The sequence below is a fragment of the Rhinichthys klamathensis genome, unplaced genomic scaffold, assembly GCF_029890125.1.
Source record: "Rhinichthys klamathensis goyatoka isolate OS25496 unplaced genomic scaffold, OSU_Roscu_1.1 h1tg000357l_1, whole genome shotgun sequence".
Lineage (NCBI taxonomy): Eukaryota > Metazoa > Chordata > Actinopteri > Cypriniformes > Leuciscidae > Rhinichthys > Rhinichthys klamathensis.
Genome location: NW_026606866.1, coordinates 354983 through 375101, shown reverse-complemented (window position 1 = coordinate 375101; position 20119 = coordinate 354983). Strand labels below are relative to the sequence as shown.

Here is a 20119-nt window from a genome sequence, read left to right as displayed (position 1 = left end):
CCCCCGGTGGAGCGAGATCGCCCCCTAGAGGTGTACGTCAAGGGCCCTATAGGACATGCACTGCATTGTCACGCCTTACCCCCAAAAACGAAAAATGTACATTTCACCGTTCACTACAATGGCAAATGGGCGTCCATATGCTGCAGCGGGCCCACCGAGTGCTTAAGCGTACAATGGCAATTTAAATGAATGGGGAAAATACCACGAACTGCACCACTTCCCTTACAACTAGACAACCAGGGAAGGTCTGTTGAGCCCTTCCCCTCAAGCCCAGCTGTGGGACTCTATCACATTTCCCAGCAAGACCACTATGGCTTGTATTTTCCTCCAGGAGAGGAGACGTCTCTGACCCTGGATCCCAGTTCTTCCGCTGAGAAACTGTCACAGGCTCTGTAGGAATATCCTAACAACACCACAACTTGCCATGAAAACAAAGCAACCGAGATCCCCAATATGTGAAGCCTCCATCTCGAAGGTTTTTATAGCAGGCCCCTCATCGGACCCCTTCCTGACGTTGGCTCGAGGCCTGTTAATGGCATGAGAAAGAGTAGATGTCATGACAGGCCTCTGCCCAGTCGAACACCAACAGGTCCCGTGTAAGCTCAAGGACACCTGATCGGTGGGCCAGTGGCGCAATGGATAACGCGTCTGACTACGGATCAGAAGATTCTAGGTTCGACTCCTGGCTGGCTCGCTCTGCCTCTTTTGCTTCGCTGTCAGCCCATAGCCATTTTATTATTCCGTTTTATTAGCCCGTAGTTTTTGTTATTATTATTATTGGATTGGTTGATTAATATTAAAAATTGACAGTCCAACAATAGGCTGCTTTGTCAGTGGGATTACGGTTACCATACAATACCATGCGTCTTTTCAAATGCATTGCATGAGTACTGTCACAAGGACCTTGCTTTACGACCAGTTTACAGTGTCTGTTATGCCAACGCAGGAATGGGAGGAAACTGAACCCCCTGGGCAAGGCTAATGAGAGCTCCTTCCGGTGAGCCTGATGAAATTGAATTCAGTAAACAATCCCTACGGATCATTCCCATGTTCTTAAAGGGGGCGGTCACACACTAAAAGCCAAAAGGCCTGCTCCAGGCGGGAGGACGATCCCATATGGTCTAGCGGCGGCCCGGGTTTGACTTCCGGTATGGGAAGCTGGGGTTGCCTTTGCTTCACTTATCGAAACAGCCAGCACGTCTGTCTGTGCTAGTAGCACTTTTAGCCAGCGGCGGAGCTTCAGCAACCTGATAGGTTGAGGTTCTGTCCCTGACCAGAGTGCCTTCGATAGGAGGCAAGTTGGCAATCCTTAGGTCACTGGTTCGACTCAGGCTCGAAGGAGTTCATTTTCACGCGCAAACATTTCTTTGGCAGTGCTTCTCGACGAGGCCATCAGCACTTGATTTCGTTGTCCGCCATTTTGCAATCACGACTGCCGCTGGAGGGCAAAAGCTCATTCCCTGACCGGGAATCGAACCCGGGCCGCGGCGGTGAGAGCGCCGAATCCTAACCACTAGACCACCAGGGAAGGTCTGTTGAGTCCTTCCCCTCAAGCCCGGCTGTGGGACTCTACCACATTTCCCAGCAAGACCACTAGGGCTTGTATTTTCCTCCAGGAGAAAATTGACAGTCCAACAATAGGCTGCTTTGTCAGTGGGATTACGGTTACCATACAATACCATGCGTCTTTTCAAATGCATTGCATGAGTACTGTCACAAGGACCTTGCTTTACGACCAGTTTACAGTGTCTGTTATGCCAACGCAGGAATGGGAGGAAACTGAACCCCCTGGGCAAGGCAAATGAGAGCTCCCTCCGGTGAGCCTGATGAAATTGAATTCAGTAAACAATCCCTTCGGATCATTCCCATGTTCTTAAAGGGGGCGGTCACACACTAAAAGCCAAAAGGCCTGCTCAGGGCGGGAGGAAGATCCCATATGGTCTAGCAGTCAGGATTCCTAGTTTTCACCCAGGCGGCCCGGATTCGGCTCCCGGTATGGGAAGCTGGGTTTGCCTTTACTTCACTTATCGAAACAGCCAGCACGTCTGTCTGTGCTAGTAGCACTTTTAGCCAGCGGCGGAGCTTCAGCAACCTGAGAGGTTGAGGTTCTGTCCCCAACCAGCGTGCCTTCGATAGCTCAGCTGGTAGAGCGGAGGACTGTAGGAGGCAAATTGGCAATCCTTAGGTCGCTGGTTCGACTCCGGCTCGAAGGAGTTCTTTTTCACATGCAAACATTTATTTGGCCGTGCTTCTCGGCGAGGAAATCAGCATTTGTTTTCGTAGTCCGCCATTTTGCAATCACGTCCGCCGCTGGAGGGCAAAAGCTCGTTCCCTGACCGGGAACCGAACCTGGGCCGCGGCGGTGAGAGCGCCAAATCCTAACAACTAGACAACCAGGGAAGGTCTGTTGAGCCCTTCCCCTCAAGCCCAGCTGTGGGACTCTATCACATTTCCCAGCAAGACCACTATGGCTTGTATTTTCCTCCAGGAGAGGAGACGTCTCTGACCCTGGATCCCAGTTCTTCCGCTGAGAAACTGTCACAGGCTCTGTAGGAATATCCTAACAACACCACAACTTGCCATGAAAACAAAGCAACCGAGATCCCCAATATGTGAAGCCTCCATCTCGAAGGTTTTTATAGCAGGCCCCTCATCGGACCCCTTCCTGACGTTGGCTCGAGGCCTGTTAATGGCATGAGAAAGAGTAGATGTCATGACAGGCCTCTGCCCAGTCGAACACCAACAGGTGCCGTGTAAGCTAAAGGACACCTGATCGGTGGGCCAGTGGCGCAATGGATAACGCGTCTGACTACGGATCAGAAGATTCTAGGTTTGACTCCTGGCTGGCTCGCTCTGCCTCTTTTGCTTCGCTGTCAGCCCATAGCCATTTTATTATTCCGTTTTATTAGCCCGTAGTTTTTGTTATTATTATTATTGGATTGGTTGATTAATATTAAAAATTGACAGTCCAACAATAGGCTGCTTTGTCAGTGGGATTACGGTTACCATACAATACCATGCGTCTTTTCAAATGCATTGCATGAGTACTGTCACAAGGACCTTGCTTTACGACCAGTTTACAGTGTCTGTCATGCCAACGCAGGAATGGGAGGAAACTGAACCCCCTGGGCAAGGCAAATGAGAGCTCCCTCCGGTGAGCCTGATGAAATTGAATTCAGTAAACAATCCCTACGGATCATTCCCATGTTCTTAAAGGGGGCGGTCACACACTAAAAGCCAAAAGGCCTGCTCCAGGCGGGAGGACGATCCCATATGGTCTAGCGGCGGCCCGGGTTTGACTTCCGGTATGGGAAGCTGGGGTTGCCTTTGCTTCACTTATCGAAACAGCCAGCACGTCTGTCTGTGCTAGTAGCACTTTTAGCCAGCGGCGGAGCTTCAGCAACCTGATAGGTTGAGGTTCTGTCCCTGACCAGAGTGCCTTCGATAGGAGGCAAGTTGGCAATCCTTAGGTCACTGGTTCGACTCAGGCTCGAAGGAGTTCATTTTCACGCGCAAACATTTCTTTGGCAGTGCTTCTCGACGAGGCCATCAGCACTTGATTTCGTTGTCCGCCATTTTGCAATCACGACCGCCGCTGGAGGGCAAAAGCTCATTCCCTGACCGGGAATCGAACCCGGGCCGGGGCGGTGAGAGCGCCGAATCCTAACCACTAGACCACCAGGGAAGGTCTGTTGAGTCCTTCCCCTCAAGCCCGGCTGTGGGACTCTACCACATTTCCCAGCAAGACCACTAGGGCTTGTATTTTCCTCCAGGAGAAAATTGACAGTCCAACAATAGGCTGCTTTGTCAGTGGGATTACGGTTACCATACAATACCATGCGTCTTTTCAAATGCATTGCATGAGTACTGTCACAAGGACCTTGCTTTACGACCAGTTTACAGTGTCTGTTATGCCAACGCAGGAATGGGAGGAAACTGAACCCCCTGGGCAAGGCAAATGAGAGCTCCCTCCGGTGAGCCTGATGAAATTGAATTCAGTAAACAATCCCTTCGGATCATTCCCATGTTCTTAAAGGGGGCGGTCACACACTAAAAGCCAAAAGGCCTGCTCAGGGCGGGAGGAAGATCCCATATGGTCTAGCAGTCAGGATTCCTAGTTTTCACCCAGGCGGCCCGGATTCGGCTCCCGGTATGGGAAGCTGGGTTTGCCTTTACTTCACTTATCGAAACAGCCAGCACGTCTGTCTGTGCTAGTAGCACTTTTAGCCAGCGGCGGAGCTTCAGCAACCTGATAGGTTGAGGTTCTGTCCCCAACCAGCGTGCCTTCGATAGCTCAGCTGGTAGAGCGGAGGACTGTAGGAGGCAAATTGGCAATCCTTAGGTCGCTGGTTCGACTCCGGCTCGAAGGAGTTCTTTTTCACATGCAAACATTTATTTGGCCGTGCTTCTCGGCGAGGAAATCAGCATTTGTTTTCGTAGTCCGCCATTTTGCAATCACGTCCGCCGCTGGAGGGCAAAAGCTCGTTCCCTGACCGGGAACCGAACCTGGGCCGCGGCGGTGAGAGCGCCAAATCCTAACAACTAGACAACCAGGGAAGGTCTGTTGAGCCCTTCCCCTCAAGCCCAGCTGTGGGACTCTATCACATTTCCCAGCAAGACCACTATGGCTTGTATTTTCCTCCAGGAGAGGAGACGTCTCTGACCCTGGATCCCAGTTCTTCCGCTGAGAAACTGTCACAGGCTCTGTAGGAATATCCTAACAACACCACAACTTGCCATGAAAACAAAGCAACCGAGATCCCCAATATGTGAAGCCTCCATCTCGAAGGTTTTTATAGCAGGCCCCTCATCGGACCCCTTCCTGACGTTGGCTCGAGGCCTGTTAATGGCATGAGAAAGAGTAGATGTCATGACAGGCCTCTGCCCAGTCGAACACCAACAGGTCCCGTGTAAGCTCAAGGACACCTGATCGGTGGGCCAGTGGCGCAATGGATAACGCGTCTGACTACGGATCAGAAGATTCTAGGTTCGACTCCTGGCTCGCTCTGCCTCTTTTGCTTCGCTGTCAGCCCATAGCCATTTTATTATTCCGTTTTATTAGCCCGTAGTTTTTGTTATTATTATTATTGGATTGGTTGATTAATATTAAAAATTGACAGTCCAACAATAGGCTGCTTTGTCAGTGGGATTACGGTTACCATACAATACCATGCGTCTTTTCAAATGCATTGCATGAGTACTGTCACAAGGACCTTGCTTTACGACCAGTTTACAGTGTCTGTTATGCCAACGCAGGAATGGGAGGAAACTGAACCCCCTTGGCAAGGCAAATGAGAGCTCCCTCCGGTGAGCCTGATGAAATTGAATTCAGTAAACAATCCCTACGGATCATTCCCATGTTCTTAAAGGGGGCGGTCACACACTAAAAGCCAAAAGGCCTGCTCCAGGCGGGAGGACGATCCCATATGGTCTAGCGGCGGCCCGGGTTTGACTTCCGGTATGGGAAGCTGGGGTTGCCTTTGCTTCACTTATCGAAACAGCCAGCACGTCTGTCTGTGCTAGTAGCACTTTTAGCCAGCGGCGGAGCTTCAGCAACCTGATAGGTTGAGGTTCTGTCCCTGACCAGAGTGCCTTCGATAGGAGGCAAGTTGGCAATCCTTAGGTCACTGGTTCGACTCAGGCTCGAAGGAGTTCATTTTCACGCGCAAACATTTCTTTGGCAGTGCTTCTCGACGAGGCCATCAGCACTTGATTTCGTTGTCCGCCATTTTGCAATCACGACCGCCGCTGGAGGGCAAAAGCTCATTCCCTGACCGGGAATCGAACCCGGGCCGCGGCGGTGAGAGCGCCGAATCCTAACCACTAGACCACCAGGGAAGGTCTGTTGAGTCCTTCCCCTCAAGCCCGGCTGTGGGACTCTACCACATTTCCCAGCAAGACCACTAGGGCTTGTATTTTCCTCCAGGAGAAAATTGACAGTCCAACAATAGGCTGCTTTGTCAGTGGGATTACGGTTACCATACAATACCATGCGTCTTTTCAAATGCATTGCATGAGTACTGTCACAAGGACCTTGCTTTACGACCAGTTTACAGTGTCTGTTATGCCAACGCAGGAATGGGAGGAAACTGAACCCCCTGGGCAAGGCAAATGAGAGCTCCCTCCGGTGAGCCTGATGAAATTGAATTCAGTAAACAATCCCTTCGGATCATTCCCATGTTCTTAAAGGGGGCGGTCACACACTAAAAGCCAAAAGGCCTGCTCAGGGCGGGAGGAAGATCCCATATGGTCTAGCAGTCAGGATTCCTAGTTTTCACCCAGGCGGCCCGGATTCGGCTCCCGGTATGGGAAGCTGGGTTTGCCTTTACTTCACTTATCGAAACAGCCAGCACGTCTGTCTGTGCTAGTAGCACTTTTAGCCAGCGGCGGAGCTTCAGCAACCTGATAGGTTGAGGTTCTGTCCCCAACCAGCGTGCCTTCGATAGCTCAGCTGGTAGAGCGGAGGACTGTAGGAGGCAAATTGGCAATCCTTAGGTCGCTGGTTCGACTCCGGCTCGAAGGAGTTCTTTTTCACATGCAAACATTTATTTGGCCGTGCTTCTCGGCGAGGAAATCAGCATTTGTTTTCGTAGTCCGCCATTTTGCAATCACGTCCGCCGCTGGAGGGCAAAAGCTCGTTCCCTGACCGGGAACCGAACCTGGGCCGCGGCGGTGAGAGCGCCAAATCCTAACAACTAGACAACCAGGGAAGGTCTGTTGAGCCCTTCCCCTCAAGCCCAGCTGTGGGACTCTATCACATTTCCCAGCAAGACCACTATGGCTTGTATTTTCCTCCAGGAGAGGAGACGTCTCTGACCCTGGATCCCAGTTCTTCCGCTGAGAAACTGTCACAGGCTCTGTAGGAATATCCTAACAACACCACAACTTGCCATGAAAACAAAGCAACCGAGATCCCCAATATGTGAAGCCTCCATCTCGAAGGTTTTTATAGCAGGCCCCTCATCGGACCCCTTCCTGACGTTGGCTCGAGGCCTGTTAATGGCATGAGAAAGAGTAGATGTCATGACAGGCCTCTGCCCAGTCGAACACCAACAGGTCCCGTGTAAGCTCAAGGACAGCTGATCGGTGGGCCAGTGGCGCAATGGATAACGCGTCTGACTACGGATCAGAAGATTCTAGGTTTGACTCCTGGCTGGCTCACTCTGCCTCTTTTGCTTCGCTGTCAGCCCATAGCCATTTTATTATTCCGTTTTATTAGCCCGTAGTTTTTGTTATTCTTATTATTGGATTGGTTGATTAATATTAAAAATTGACAGTCCAACAATAGGCTGCTTTGTCAGTGGGATTACGGTTACCATACAATACCATGCGTCTTTTCAAATGCATTGCATGAGTACTGTCACAAGGACCTTGCTTTACGACCAGTTTACAGTGTCTGTTATGCCAACGCAGGAATGGGAGGAAACTGAACCCCCTGGGCAAGGCAAATGAGAGCTCCCTCCGGTGAGCCTGATGAAATTGAATTCAGTAAACAATCCCTACGGATCATTCCCATGTTCTTAAAGGGGGCGGTCACACACTAAAAGCCAAAAGGCCTGCTCCAGGCGGGAGGAAGATCCCGTATGGTCTAGCGGCGGCCCGGGTTTGACTTCCGGTATGGGAAGCTGGGGTTGCCTTTGCTTCACTTATCGAAACAGCCAGCACGTCTGTCTGTGCTAGTAGCACTTTTAGCCAGCGGCGGAGCTTCAGCAACCTGATAGGTTGAGGTTCTGTCCTTGACCAGAGTGCCTTCGATAGGAGGCAAGTTGGCAATCCTTAGGTCACTGGTTCGACTCCGGCTCGAAGGAGTTCATTTTCACGCACAAACATTTCTTTGGCAGTGCTTCTCAACGAGGCCATCAGCACTTGATTTCGTTGTCCGCCATTTTGCAATCACGACCGCCGCTGGAGGGCAAAAGCTCATTCCCTGACCGGGAATCGAACCCGGGCCGCGGCGGTGAGAGCGCCGAATCCTAACCACTAGACCACCAGGGAAGGTCTGTTGAGTCCTTCCCCTCAAGCCCGGCTGTGGGACTCTACCACATTTCCCAGCAAGACCACTAGGGCTTGTATTTTCCTCCAGGAGAAAATTGACAGTCCAACAATAGGCTGCTTTGTCAGTGGGATTACGGTTACCATACAATACCATGCGTCTTTTCAAATGCATTGCATGAGTACTGTCACAAGGACCTTGCTTTACGACCAGTTTACAGTGTCTGTTATGCCAACGCAGGAATGGGAGGAAACTGAACCCCCTGGGCAAGGCAAATGAGAGCTCCCTCCGGTGAGCCTGATGAAATTGAATTCAGTAAACAATCCCTTCGGATCATTCCCATGTTCTTAAAGGGGGCGGTCACACACTAAAAGCCAAAAGGCCTGCTCAGGGCGGGAGGAAGATCCCATATGGTCTAGCAGTCAGGATTCCTAGTTTTCACCCAGGCGGCCCGGATTCGGCTCCCGGTATGGGAAGCTGGGTTTGCCTTTACTTCACTTATCGAAACAGCCAGCACGTCTGTCTGTGCTAGTAGCACTTTTAGCCAGCGGCGGAGCTTCAGCAACCTGATAGGTTGAGGTTCTGTCCCCAACCAGCGTGCCTTCGATAGCTCAGCTGGTAGAGCGGAGGACTGTAGGAGGCAAATTGGCAATCCTTAGGTCGCTGGTTCGACTCCGGCTCGAAGGAGTTCTTTTTCACATGCAAACATTTATTTGGCCGTGCTTCTCGGCGAGGAAATCAGCATTTGTTTTCGTAGTCCGCCATTTTGCAATCACGTCCGCCGCTGGAGGGCAAAAGCTCGTTCCCTGACCGGGAACCGAACCTGGGCCGCGGCGGTGAGAGCGCCAAATCCTAACAACTAGACAACCAGGGAAGTTCTGTTGAGCCCTTCCCCTCAAGCCCAGCTGTGGGACTCTATCACATTTCCCAGCAAGACCACTATGGCTTGTATTTTCCTCCAGGAGAGGAGACGTCTCTGACCCTGGATCCCAGTTCTTCCGCTGAGAAACTGTCACAGGCTCTGTAGGAATATCCTAACAACACCACAACTTGCCATGAAAACAAAGCAACCGAGATCCCCAATATGTGAAGCCTCCATCTCGAAGGTTTTTATAGCAGGCCCCTCATCGGACCCCTTCCTGACGTTGGCTCGAGGCCTGTTAATGGCATGAGAAAGAGTAGATGTCATGACAGGCCTCTGCCCAGTCGAACACCAACAGGTCCCGTGTAAGCTCAAGGACAGCTGATCGGTGGGCCAGTGGCGCAATGGATAACGCGTCTGACTACGGATCAGAAGATTCTAGGTTTGACTCCTGGCTGGCTCACTCTGCCTCTTTTGCTTCGCTGTCAGCCCATAGCCATTTTATTATTCCGTTTTATTAGCCCGTAGTTTTTGTTATTCTTATTATTGGATTGGTTGATTAATATTAAAAATTGACAGTCCAACAATAGGCTGCTTTGTCAGTGGGATTACGGTTACCATACAATACCATGCGTCTTTTCAAATGCATTGCATGAGTACTGTCACAAGGACCTTGCTTTACGACCAGTTTACAGTGTCTGTTATGCCAACGCAGGAATGGGAGGAAACTGAACCCCCTAGGCAAGGCAAATGAGAGCTCCCTCCGGTGAGCCTGATGAAATTGAATTCAGTAAACAATCCCTACGGATCATTCCCATGTTCTTAAAGGGGGCGGTCACACACTAAAAGCCAAAAGGCCTGCTCCAGGCGGGAGGAAGATCCCATATGGTCTAGCGGCGGCCCGGGTTTGACTTCCGGTATGGGAAGCTGGGGTTGCCTTTGCTTCACTTATCGAAACAGCCAGCACGTCTGTCTGTGCTAGTAGCACTTTTAGCCAGCGGCGGAGCTTCAGCAACCTGATAGGTTGAGGTTCTGTCCCTGACCAGAGTGCCTTCGATAGGAGGCAAGTTGGCAATCCTTAGGTCACTGGTTCGACTCCGGCTCGAAGGAGTTCATTTTCACGCGCAAACATTTCTTTGGCAGTGCTTCTCGACGAGGCCATCAGCACTTGATTTCGTTGTCCGCCATTTTGCAATCACGACCGCCGCTGGAGGGCAAAAGCTCATTCCCTGACCGGGAATCGAACCCGGGCCGCGGCGGTGAGAGTGCCGAATCCTAACCACTAGACCACCAGAGAAGGTCTGTTGAGTCCTTCCCCTCAAGCCCGGCTGTGGGACTCTACCACATTTCCCAGCAAGACCACTAGGGCTTGTATTTTCCTCCAGGAGAAAATTGACAGTCCAACAATAGGCTGCTTTGTCAGTGGGATTACGGTTACCATACAATACCATGCGTCTTTTCAAATGCATTGCATGAGTACTGTCACAAGGACCTTGCTTTACGACCAGTTTACAGTGTCTGTTATGCCAACGCAGGAATGGGAGGAAACTGAACCCCCTGGGCAAGGCAAATGAGAGCTCCCTCCGGTGAGCCTGATGAAATTGAATTCAGTAAACAATCCCTTCGGATCATTCCCATGTTCTTAAAGGGGGCGGTCACACACTAAAAGCCAAAAGGCCTGCTCAGGGCGGGAGGAAGATCCCATATGGTCTAGCAGTCAGGATTCCTAGTTTTCACCCAGGCGGCCCGGATTCGGCTCCCGGTATGGGAAGCTGGGTTTGCCTTTACTTCACTTATCGAAACAGCCAGCACGTCTGTCTGTGCTAGTAGCACTTTTAGCCAGCGGCGGAGCTTCAGCAACCTGATAGGTTGAGGTTCTGTCCCCAACCAGCGTGCCTTCGATAGCTCAGCTGGTAGAGCGGAGGACTGTAGGAGGCAAATTGGCAATCCTTAGGTCGCTGGTTCGACTCCGGCTCGAAGGAGTTCTTTTTCACATGCAAACATTTATTTGGCCGTGCTTCTCGGCGAGGAAATCAGCATTTGTTTTCGTAGTCCGCCATTTTGCAATCACGTCCGCCGCTGGAGGGCAAAAGCTCGTTCCCTGACCGGGAACCGAACCTGGGCCGCGGCGGTGAGAGCGCCAAATCCTAACAACTAGACAACCAGGGAAGTTCTGTTGAGCCCTTCCCCTCAAGCCCAGCTGTGGGACTCTATCACATTTCCCAGCAAGACCACTATGGCTTGTATTTTCCTCCAGGAGAGGAGACGTCTCTGACCCTGGATCCCAGTTCTTCCGCTGAGAAACTGTCACAGGCTCTGTAGGAATATCCTAACAACACCACAACTTGCCATGAAAACAAAGCAACCGAGATCCCCAATATGTGAAGCCTCCATCTCGAAGGTTTTTATAGCAGGCCCCTCATCGGACCCCTTCCTGACGTTGGCTCGAGGCCTGTTAATGGCATGAGAAAGAGTAGATGTCATGACAGGCCTCTGCCCAGTCGAACACCAACAGGTCCCGTGTAAGCTCGAGGACAGCTGATCGGTGGGCCAGTGGCGCAATGGATAACGCGTCTGACTACGGATCAGAAGATTCTAGGTTTGACTCCTGGCTGGCTCACTCTGCCTCTTTTGCTTCGCTGTCAGCCCATAGCCATTTTATTATTCCGTTTTATTAGCCCGTAGTTTTTGTTATTCTTATTATTGGATTGGTTGATTAATATTAAAAATTGACAGTCCAACAATAGGCTGCTTTGTCAGTGGGATTACGGTTACCATACAATACCATGCGTCTTTTCAAATGCATTGCATGAGTACTGTCACAAGGACCTTGCTTTACGACCAGTTTACAGTGTCTGTTATGCCAACGCAGGAATGGGAGGAAACTGAACCCCCTAGGCAAGGCAAATGAGAGCTCCCTCCGGTGAGCCTGATGAAATTGAATTCAGTAAACAATCCCTACGGATCATTCCCATGTTCTTAAAGGGGGCGGTCACACACTAAAAGCCAAAAGGCCTGCTCCAGGCGGGAGGAAGATCCCATATGGTCTAGCGGCGGCCCGGGTTTGACTTCCGGTATGGGAAGCTGGGGTTGCCTTTGCTTCACTTATCGAAACAGCCAGCACGTCTGTCTGTGCTAGTAGCACTTTTAGCCAGCGGCGGAGCTTCAGCAACCTGATAGGTTGAGGTTCTGTCCCTGACCAGAGTGCCTTCGATAGGAGGCAAGTTGGCAATCCTTAGGTCACTGGTTCGACTCCGGCTCGAAGGAGTTCATTTTCACGCGCAAACATTTCTTTGGCAGTGCTTCTCGACGAGGCCATCAGCACTTGATTTCGTTGTCCGCCATTTTGCAATCACGACCGCCGCTGGAGGGCAAAAGCTCATTCCCTGACCGGGAATCGAACCCGGGCCGCGGCGGTGAGAGTGCCGAATCCTAACCACTAGACCACCAGAGAAGGTCTGTTGAGTCCTTCCCCTCAAGCCCGGCTGTGGGACTCTACCACATTTCCCAGCAAGACCACTAGGGCTTGTATTTTCCTCCAGGAGAAAATTGACAGTCCAACAATAGGCTGCTTTGTCAGTGGGATTACGGTTACCATACAATACCATGCGTCTTTTCAAATGCATTGCATGAGTACTGTCACAAGGACCTTGCTTTACGACCAGTTTACAGTGTCTGTTATGCCAATGCAGGAATGGGAGGAAACTGAACCCCCTGGGCAAGGCAAATGAGAGCTCCCTCCGGTGAGCCTGATGAAATTGAATTCAGTAAACAATCCCTTCGGATCATTCCCATGTTCTTAAAGGGGGCGGTCACACACTAAAAGCCAAAAGGCCTGCTCAGGGCGGGAGGAAGATCCCATATGGTCTAGCAGTCAGGATTCCTAGTTTTCACCCAGGCGGCCCGGATTCGGCTCCCGGTATGGGAAGCTGGGTTTGCCTTTACTTCACTTATCGAAACAGCCAACACGTCTGTCTGTGCTAGTAGCACTTTTAGCCAGCGGCGGAGCTTCAGCAACCTGATAGGTTGAGGTTCTGTCCCCAACCAGCGTGCCTTCGATAGCTCAGCTGGTAGAGCGGAGGACTGTAGGAGGCAAATTGGCAATCCTTAGGTCGCTGGTTCGACTCCGGCTCGAAGGAGTTCTTTTTCACATGCAAACATTTATTTGGCCGTGCTTCTCGGCGAGGCCATCAGCGTTTGTTTTCGTAGTCCGCCATTTTGCAATCACGTCCGCCGCTGGAGGGCAAAAGCTCGTTCGCTGACCGGGAACCGAACCTGGGTTGCGGCGGTGAGAGCGCCAAATCCTAACCACTAGACAACCAGGGAAGGTCTGTTGAGCCCTTCCCCTCAAGCCCGGCTGTGGGACTCTATCACATTTCCCAGCAAGACCACTATGGCTTGTATTTTCCTCCAGGAGAGGAGACGTCTCTGACCCTGGATCCCAGTTCTTCCGCTGAGAAACTGTCACAGGCTCTGTAGGAATATCCTAACAACACCACAACTTGCCATGAAAACAAAGCAACCGAGATCCCCAATATGTGAAGCCTCCATCTCGAAGGTTTTTATAGCAGGCCCCTCATCGGACCCCTTCCTGACGTTGGCTCGAGGCCTGTTAATGGCATGAGAAAGAGTAGATGTCATGACAGGCCTCTGCCCAGTCGAACACCAACAGGTCCCGTGTAAGCTCAAGGACAGCTGATCGGTGGGCCAGTGGCGCAATGGATAACGCGTCTGACTACGGATCAGAAGATTCTAGGTTTGACTCCTGGCTGGCTCGCTCTGCCTCTTTTGCTTCGCTGTCAGCCCATAGCCATTTTATTATTCCGTTTTATTAGCCCGTAGTTTTTGTTATTCTTATTATTGGATTGGTTGATTAATATTAAAAATTGACAGTCCAACAATAGGCTGCTTTGTCAGTGGGATTACGGTTACCATACAATACCATGCGTCTTTTCAAATGCATTGCATGAGTACTGTCACAAGGACCTTGCTTTACGACCAGTTTACAGTGTCTGTTATGCCAACGCAGGAATGGGAGGAAACTGAACCCCCTGGGCAAGGCAAATGAGAGCTCCCTCCGGTGAGCCTGATGAAATTGAATTCAGTAAACAATCCCTACGGATCATTCCCATGTTCTTAAAGGGGGCGGTCACACACTAAAAGCCAAAAGGCCTGCTCCAGGCGGGAGGAAGATCCCGTATGGTCTAGCGGCGGCCCGGGTTTGACTTCCGGTATGGGAAGCTGGGGTTGCCTTTGCTTCACTTATCGAAACAGCCAGCACGTCTGTCTGTGCTAGTAGCACTTTTAGCCAGCGGCGGAGCTTCAGCAACCTGATAGGTTGAGGTTCTGTCCCTGACCAGAGTGCCTTCGATAGGAGGCAAGTTGGCAATCCTTAGGTCACTGGTTCGACTCAGGCTCGAAGGAGTTCATTTTCACGCGCAAACATTTCTTTGGCAGTGCTTCTCGACGAGGCCATCAGCACTTGATTTCGTTGTCCGCCATTTTGCAATCACGACCGCCGCTGGAGGGCAAAAGCTCATTCCCTGACCGGGAATCGAACCCGGGCCGCGGCGGTGAGAGCGCCGAATCCTAACCACTAGACCACCAGGGAAGGTCTGTTGAGTCCTTCCCCTCAAGCCCGGCTGTGGGACTCTACCACATTTCCCAGCAAGACCACTAGGGCTTGTATTTTCCTCCAGGAGAAAATTGACAGTCCAACAATAGGCTGCTTTGTCAGTGGGATTACGGTTACCATACAATACCATGCGTCTTTTCAAATGCATTGCATGAGTACTGTCACAAGGACCTTGCTTTACGACCAGTTTACAGTGTCTGTTATGCCAACGCAGGAATGGGAGGAAACTGAACCCCCTGGGCAAGGCAAATGAGAGCTCCCTCCGGTGAGCCTGATGAAATTGAATTCAGTAAACAATCCCTTCGGATCATTCCCATGTTCTTAAAGGGGGCGGTCACACACTAAAAGCCAAAAGGCCTGCTCAGGGCGGGAGGAAGATCCCATATGGTCTAGCAGTCAGGATTCCTAGTTTTCACCCAGGCGGCCCGGATTCGGCTCCCGGTATGGGAAGCTGGGTTTGCCTTTACTTCACTTATCGAAACAGCCAGCACGTCTGTCTGTGCTAGTAGCACTTTTAGCCAGCGGCGGAGCTTCAGCAACCTGATAGGTTGAGGTTCTGTCCCCAACCAGCGTGCCTTCGATAGCTCAGCTGGTAGAGCGGAGGACTGTAGGAGGCAAATTGGCAATCCTTAGGTCGCTGGTTCGACTCCGGCTCGAAGGAGTTCTTTTTCACATGCAAACATTTATTTGGCCGTGCTTCTCGGCGAGGAAATCAGCATTTGTTTTCGTAGTCCGCCATTTTCCAATCACGTCCGCCGCTGGAGGGCAAAAGCTCGTTCCCTGACCGGGAACCGAACCTGGGCCGCGGCGGTGAGAGCGCCAAATCCTAACAACTAGACAACCAGGGAAGGTCTGTTGAGCCCTTCCCCTCAAGCCCAGCTGTGGGACTCTATCACATTTCCCAGCAAGACCACTATGGCTTGTATTTTCCTCCAGGAGAGGAGACGTCTCTGACCCTGGATCCCAGTTCTTCAGCTGAGAAACTGTCACAGGCTCTGTAGGAATATCCTAACAACACCACAACTTGCCATGAAAACAAAGCAACCGAGATCCCCAATATGTGAAGCCTCCATCTCAAAGGTTTTTATAGCAGGCCCCTCATCGGACCCCTTCCTGACGTTGGCTCGAGGCCTGTTAATGGCATGAGAAAGAGTAGATGTCATGACAGGCCTCTGCCCAGTCGAACACCAACAGGTCCCGTGTAAGCTCAAGGACACCTGATCGGTGGGCCAGTGGCGCAATGGATAACGCGTCAGACTAAGATTCTAGGTTCAACTCCTGGCTGGCTCGCTCTGCCTCTTTTGCTTCGCTGTCAGCCCATAGCCATTTTATTATTCCGTTTTATTAGCCAGTAGTTTTTGTTATTATTATTATTGGATTGGTTGATTAATATTAAAAATTGACAGTCCAACAATAGGCTGCTTTGTCAGTGGGATTACGGTTACCATACAATACCATGCGTCTTTTCAAATGCATTGCATGAGTACTGTCACAAGGACCTTGCTTTACGACCAGTTTACAGTGTCTGTTATGCCAACGCAGGAATGGGAGGAAACTGAACCCCCTGGGCAAGGCAAATGAGAGCTCCCTCCGGTGAGCCTGATGAAATTGAATTCAGTAAACAATCCCTTCGGATCATTCCCATGTTCTTAAAGGGGGCGGTCACACACTAAAAGCCAAAAGGCCTGCTCAGGGCGGGAGGAAGATCCCATATGGTCTAGCAGTCAGGATTCCTAGTTTTTACCCAGGCGGCCCGGATTCGTCTCCCGGTATGGGAAGCTGGGTTTGCCTTTACTTCACTTATCGAAACAGCCAACACGTCTGTCTGTGCTAGTAGCACTTTTAGCCAGCGGCGGAGCTTCAGCAACCTGATAGGTTGAGGTTCTGTCCCCAACCAGCGTGCCTTCGATAGCTCAGCTGGTAGAGCGGAGGACTGTAGGAGGCAAATTGGCAATCCTTAGGTCGCTGGTTCGACTCCGGCTCGAAGGAGTTCTTTTTCACATGCAAACATTTATTTGGCCGTGCTTCTCGACGAGGCCATCAGCGTTTGTTTTCGTAGTCCGCCATTTTGCAATCACGTCCGCCGCTGGAGGGCAAAAGCTCGTTCGCTGACCGGGAACCGAACCTGGGTTGCGGCGGTGAGAGCGCCAAATCCTAACCACTAGACAACCAGGGAAGGTCTGTTGAGCCCTTCCCCTCAAGCCCGGCTGTGGGACTCTATCACATTTCCCAGCAAGACCACTATGGCTTGTATTTTCCTCCAGGAGAGGAGACGTCTCTGACCCTGGATCCCAGTTCTTCCGCTGAGAAACTGTCACAGGCTCTGTAGGAATATCCTAACAACACCACAACTTGCCATGAAAACAAAGCAACCGAGATCCCCAATATGTGAAGCCTCCATCTCGAAGGTTTTTATAGCAGGCCCCTCATCGGACCCCTTCCTGACGTTGGCTCGAGGCCTGTTAATGGCATGAGAAAGAGTAGATGTCATGACAGGCCTCTGCCCAGTCGAACACCAACAGGTCCCGTGTAAGCTCAAGGACAGCTGATCGGTGGGCCAGTGGCGCAATGGATAACGCGTCTGACTACGGATCAGAAGATTCTAGGTTTGACTCCTGGCTGGCTCGCTCTGCCTCTTTTGCTTCGCTGTCAGCCCATAGCCATTTTATTATTCCGTTTTATTAGCCCGTAGTTTTTGTTATTCTTATTATTGGATTGGTTGATTAATATTAAAAATTGACAGTCCAACAATAGGCTGCTTTGTCAGTGGGATTACGGTTACCATACAATACCATGCGTCTTTTCAAATGCATTGCATGAGTACTGTCACAAGGACCTTGCTTTACGACCAGTTTACAGTGTCTGTTATGCCAACGCAGGAATGGGAGGAAACTGAACCCCCTGGGCAAGGCAAATGAGAGCTCCCTCCGGTGAGCCTGATGAAATTGAATTCAGTAAACAATCCCTACGGATCATTCCCATGTTCTTAAAGGGGGCGGTCACACACTAAAAGCCAAAAGGCCTGCTCCAGGCGGGAGGAAGATCCCATATGGTCTAGCGGCGGCCCGGGTTTGACTTCCGGTATGGGAAGCTGGGGTTGCCTTTGCTTCACTTATCGAAACAGCCAGCACGTCTGTCTGTGCTAGTAGCACTTTTAGCCAGCGGCGGAGCTTCAGCAACCTGATAGGTTGAGGTTCTGTCCCTGACCAGAGTGCCTTCGATAGGAGGCAAGTTGGCAATCCTTAGGTCACTGGTTCGACTCAGGCTCGAAGGAGTTCATTTTCACGCGCAAACATTTCTTTGGCAGTGCTTCTCGACGAGGCCATCAGCACTTGATTTCGTTGTCCGCCATTTTGCAATCACGACCGCCGCTGGAGGGCAAAAGCTCATTCCCTGACCGGGAATCGAACCCGGGCCGCGGCGGTGAGAGCGCCGAATCCTAACCACTAGACCACCAGGGAAGGTCTGTTGAGTCCTTCCCCTCAAGCCCGGCTGTGGGACTCTACCACATTTCCCAGCAAGACCACTAGGGCTTGTATTTTCCTCCAGGAGAAAATTGACAGTCCAACAATAGGCTGCTTTGTCAGTGGGATTACGGTTACCATACAATACCATGCGTCTTTTCAAATGCATTGCATGAGTACTGTCACAAGGACCTTGCTTTACGACCAGTTTACAGTGTCTGTTATGCCAACGCAGGAATGGGAGGAAACTGAACCCCCTGGGCAAGGCAAATGAGAGCTCCCTCCGGTGAGGCTGATGAAATTGAATTCAGTAAACAATCCCTTCGGATCATTCCCATGTTCTTAAAGGGGGCGGTCACACACTAAAAGCCAAAAGGCCTGCTCAGGGCGGGAGGAAGATCCCATATGGTCTAGCAGTCAGGATTCCTAGTTTTCACCCAGGCGGCCCGGATTCGGCTCCCGGTATGGGAAGCTGGGTTTGCCTTTACTTCACTTATCGAAACAGCCAGCACGTCTGTCTGTGCTAGTAGCACTTTTAGCCAGCGGCGGAGCTTCAGCAACCTGATAGGTTGAGGTTCTGTCCCCAACCAGCGTGCCTTCGATAGCTCAGCTGGTAGAGCGGAGGACTGTAGGAGGCAAATTGGCAATCCTTAGGTCGCTGGTTCGACTCCGGCTCGAAGGAGTTCTTTTTCACATGCAAACATTTATTTGGCCGTGCTTCTCGGCGAGGAAATCAGCATTTGTTTTCGTAGTCCGCCATTTTGCAATCACGTCCGCCGCTGGAGGGCAAAAGCTCGTTCCCTGACCGGGAACCGAACCTGGGCCGCGGCGGTGAGAGCGCCAAATCCTAACAACTAGACAACCAGGGAAGGTCTGTTGAGCCCTTCCCCTCAAGCCCAGCTGTGGGACTCTATCACATTTCCCAGCAAGACCACTATGGCTTGTATTTTCCTCCAGGAGAGGAGACGTCTCTGACCCTGGATCCCAGTTCTTCCGCTGAGAAACTGTCACAGGCTCTGTAGGAATATCCTAACAACACCACAACTTGCCATGAAAACAAAGCAACCGAGATCCCCAATATGTGAAGCCTCCATCTCGAAGGTTTTTATAGCAGGCCCCTCATCGGACCCCTTCCTGACGTTGGCTCGAGGCCTGTTAATGGCATGAGAAAGAGTAGATGTCATGACAGGCCTCTGCCCAGTCGAACACCAACAGGTCCCGTGTAAGCTCAAGGACAGCTGATCGGTGGGCCAGTGGCGCAATGGATAACGCGTCTGACTACGGATCAGAAGATTCTAGGTTTGACTCCTGGCTGGCTCACTCTGCCTCTTTTGCTTCGCTGTCAGCCCATAGCCATTTTATTATTCCGTTTTATTAGCCCGTAGTTTTTGTTATTCTTATTATTGGATTGGTTGATTAATATTAAAAATTGACAGTCCAACAATAGGCTGCTTTGTCAGTGGGATTACGGTTACCATACAATACCATGCGTCTTTTCAAATGCATTGCATGAGTACTGTCACAAGGACCTTGCTTTACGACCAGTTTACAGTGTCTGTTATGCCAACGCAGGAATGGGAGGAAACTGAACCCCCTGGGCAAGGCAAATGAGAGCTCCCTCCGGTGAGCCTGATGAAATTGAATTCAGTAAACAATCCCTACGGATCATTCCCATGTTCTTAAAGGGGGCGGTCACACACTAAAAGCCAAAAGGCCTGCTCCAGGCGGGAGGAAGATCCCGTATGGTCTAGCGGCGGCCCGGGTTTGACTTCCGGTATGGGAAGCTGGGGTTGCCTTTGCTTCACTTATCGAAACAGCCAGCACGTCTGTCTGTGCTAGTAGCACTTTTAGCCAGCGGCGGAGCTTCAGCAACCTGATAGGTTGAGGTTCTGTCCTTGACCAGAGTGCCTTCGATAGGAGGCAAGTTGGCAATCCTTAGGTCACTGGTTCGACTCCGGCTCGAAGGAGTTCATTTTCACGCACAAACATTTCTTTGGCAGTGCTTCTCAACGAGGCCATCAGCACTTGATTTCGTTGTCCGCCATTTTGCAATCACGACCGCCGCTGGAGGGCAAAAGCTCATTCCCTGACCGGGAATCGAACCCGGGCTGCGGCGGTGAGAGCGCCGAATCCTAACCACTAGACCACCAGGGAAGGTCTGTTGA

At 51.2% G+C, this 20119-nt stretch overlaps 16 non-coding genes across 16 annotated transcripts; 10 read left to right on the top strand and 6 right to left on the bottom strand.

Annotated features, from left to right (window-relative positions):
- Positions 1-621: 621 nt before the first annotated feature.
- On the top strand, positions 622-694 carry trnar-acg (transfer RNA arginine (anticodon ACG)). Its single transcript has one exon. It is a non-coding gene; the product is annotated as a tRNA-Arg (tRNA).
- A 762-nt stretch (positions 695-1456) lies between these two features.
- On the bottom strand, positions 1457-1528 carry trnae-cuc (transfer RNA glutamic acid (anticodon CUC)). Its single transcript has one exon. It is a non-coding gene; the product is annotated as a tRNA-Glu (tRNA).
- A 598-nt stretch (positions 1529-2126) lies between these two features.
- trnay-gua (transfer RNA tyrosine (anticodon GUA)) lies at positions 2127-2213 on the top strand. Its single transcript is given in 2 exon segments — positions 2127-2163; positions 2178-2213. It is a non-coding gene; the product is annotated as a tRNA-Tyr (tRNA).
- A 2070-nt stretch (positions 2214-4283) lies between these two features.
- trnay-gua (transfer RNA tyrosine (anticodon GUA)) lies at positions 4284-4370 on the top strand. The gene is given in 2 exon segments: positions 4284-4320; positions 4335-4370. It is a non-coding gene; the product is annotated as a tRNA-Tyr (tRNA).
- A 1396-nt stretch (positions 4371-5766) lies between these two features.
- trnae-cuc (transfer RNA glutamic acid (anticodon CUC)) lies at positions 5767-5838 on the bottom strand. Its single transcript has one exon. It is a non-coding gene; the product is annotated as a tRNA-Glu (tRNA).
- Positions 5839-6436: 598 nt separating this feature from the next.
- On the top strand, positions 6437-6523 carry trnay-gua (transfer RNA tyrosine (anticodon GUA)). Its single transcript is given in 2 exon segments — positions 6437-6473; positions 6488-6523. It is a non-coding gene; the product is annotated as a tRNA-Tyr (tRNA).
- A 1400-nt stretch (positions 6524-7923) lies between these two features.
- Positions 7924-7995, bottom strand: trnae-cuc (transfer RNA glutamic acid (anticodon CUC)). Its single transcript has one exon. It is a non-coding gene; the product is annotated as a tRNA-Glu (tRNA).
- A 598-nt stretch (positions 7996-8593) lies between these two features.
- Positions 8594-8680, top strand: trnay-gua (transfer RNA tyrosine (anticodon GUA)). Its single transcript is given in 2 exon segments — positions 8594-8630; positions 8645-8680. It is a non-coding gene; the product is annotated as a tRNA-Tyr (tRNA).
- Positions 8681-10750: 2070 nt separating this feature from the next.
- On the top strand, positions 10751-10837 carry trnay-gua (transfer RNA tyrosine (anticodon GUA)). Its single transcript is given in 2 exon segments — positions 10751-10787; positions 10802-10837. It is a non-coding gene; the product is annotated as a tRNA-Tyr (tRNA).
- A 2070-nt stretch (positions 10838-12907) lies between these two features.
- On the top strand, positions 12908-12994 carry trnay-gua (transfer RNA tyrosine (anticodon GUA)). Its single transcript is given in 2 exon segments — positions 12908-12944; positions 12959-12994. It is a non-coding gene; the product is annotated as a tRNA-Tyr (tRNA).
- Positions 12995-14394: 1400 nt separating this feature from the next.
- Positions 14395-14466, bottom strand: trnae-cuc (transfer RNA glutamic acid (anticodon CUC)). Its single transcript has one exon. It is a non-coding gene; the product is annotated as a tRNA-Glu (tRNA).
- Positions 14467-15064: 598 nt separating this feature from the next.
- trnay-gua (transfer RNA tyrosine (anticodon GUA)) lies at positions 15065-15151 on the top strand. Its single transcript is given in 2 exon segments — positions 15065-15101; positions 15116-15151. It is a non-coding gene; the product is annotated as a tRNA-Tyr (tRNA).
- A 1241-nt stretch (positions 15152-16392) lies between these two features.
- On the top strand, positions 16393-16479 carry trnay-gua (transfer RNA tyrosine (anticodon GUA)). The gene is given in 2 exon segments: positions 16393-16429; positions 16444-16479. It is a non-coding gene; the product is annotated as a tRNA-Tyr (tRNA).
- Positions 16480-17879: 1400 nt separating this feature from the next.
- Positions 17880-17951, bottom strand: trnae-cuc (transfer RNA glutamic acid (anticodon CUC)). The gene has a single exon. It is a non-coding gene; the product is annotated as a tRNA-Glu (tRNA).
- Positions 17952-18549: 598 nt separating this feature from the next.
- On the top strand, positions 18550-18636 carry trnay-gua (transfer RNA tyrosine (anticodon GUA)). The gene is given in 2 exon segments: positions 18550-18586; positions 18601-18636. It is a non-coding gene; the product is annotated as a tRNA-Tyr (tRNA).
- Positions 18637-20036: 1400 nt separating this feature from the next.
- trnae-cuc (transfer RNA glutamic acid (anticodon CUC)) lies at positions 20037-20108 on the bottom strand. The gene has a single exon. It is a non-coding gene; the product is annotated as a tRNA-Glu (tRNA).
- Between the last annotated feature and the right edge of the window lie 11 nt (positions 20109-20119).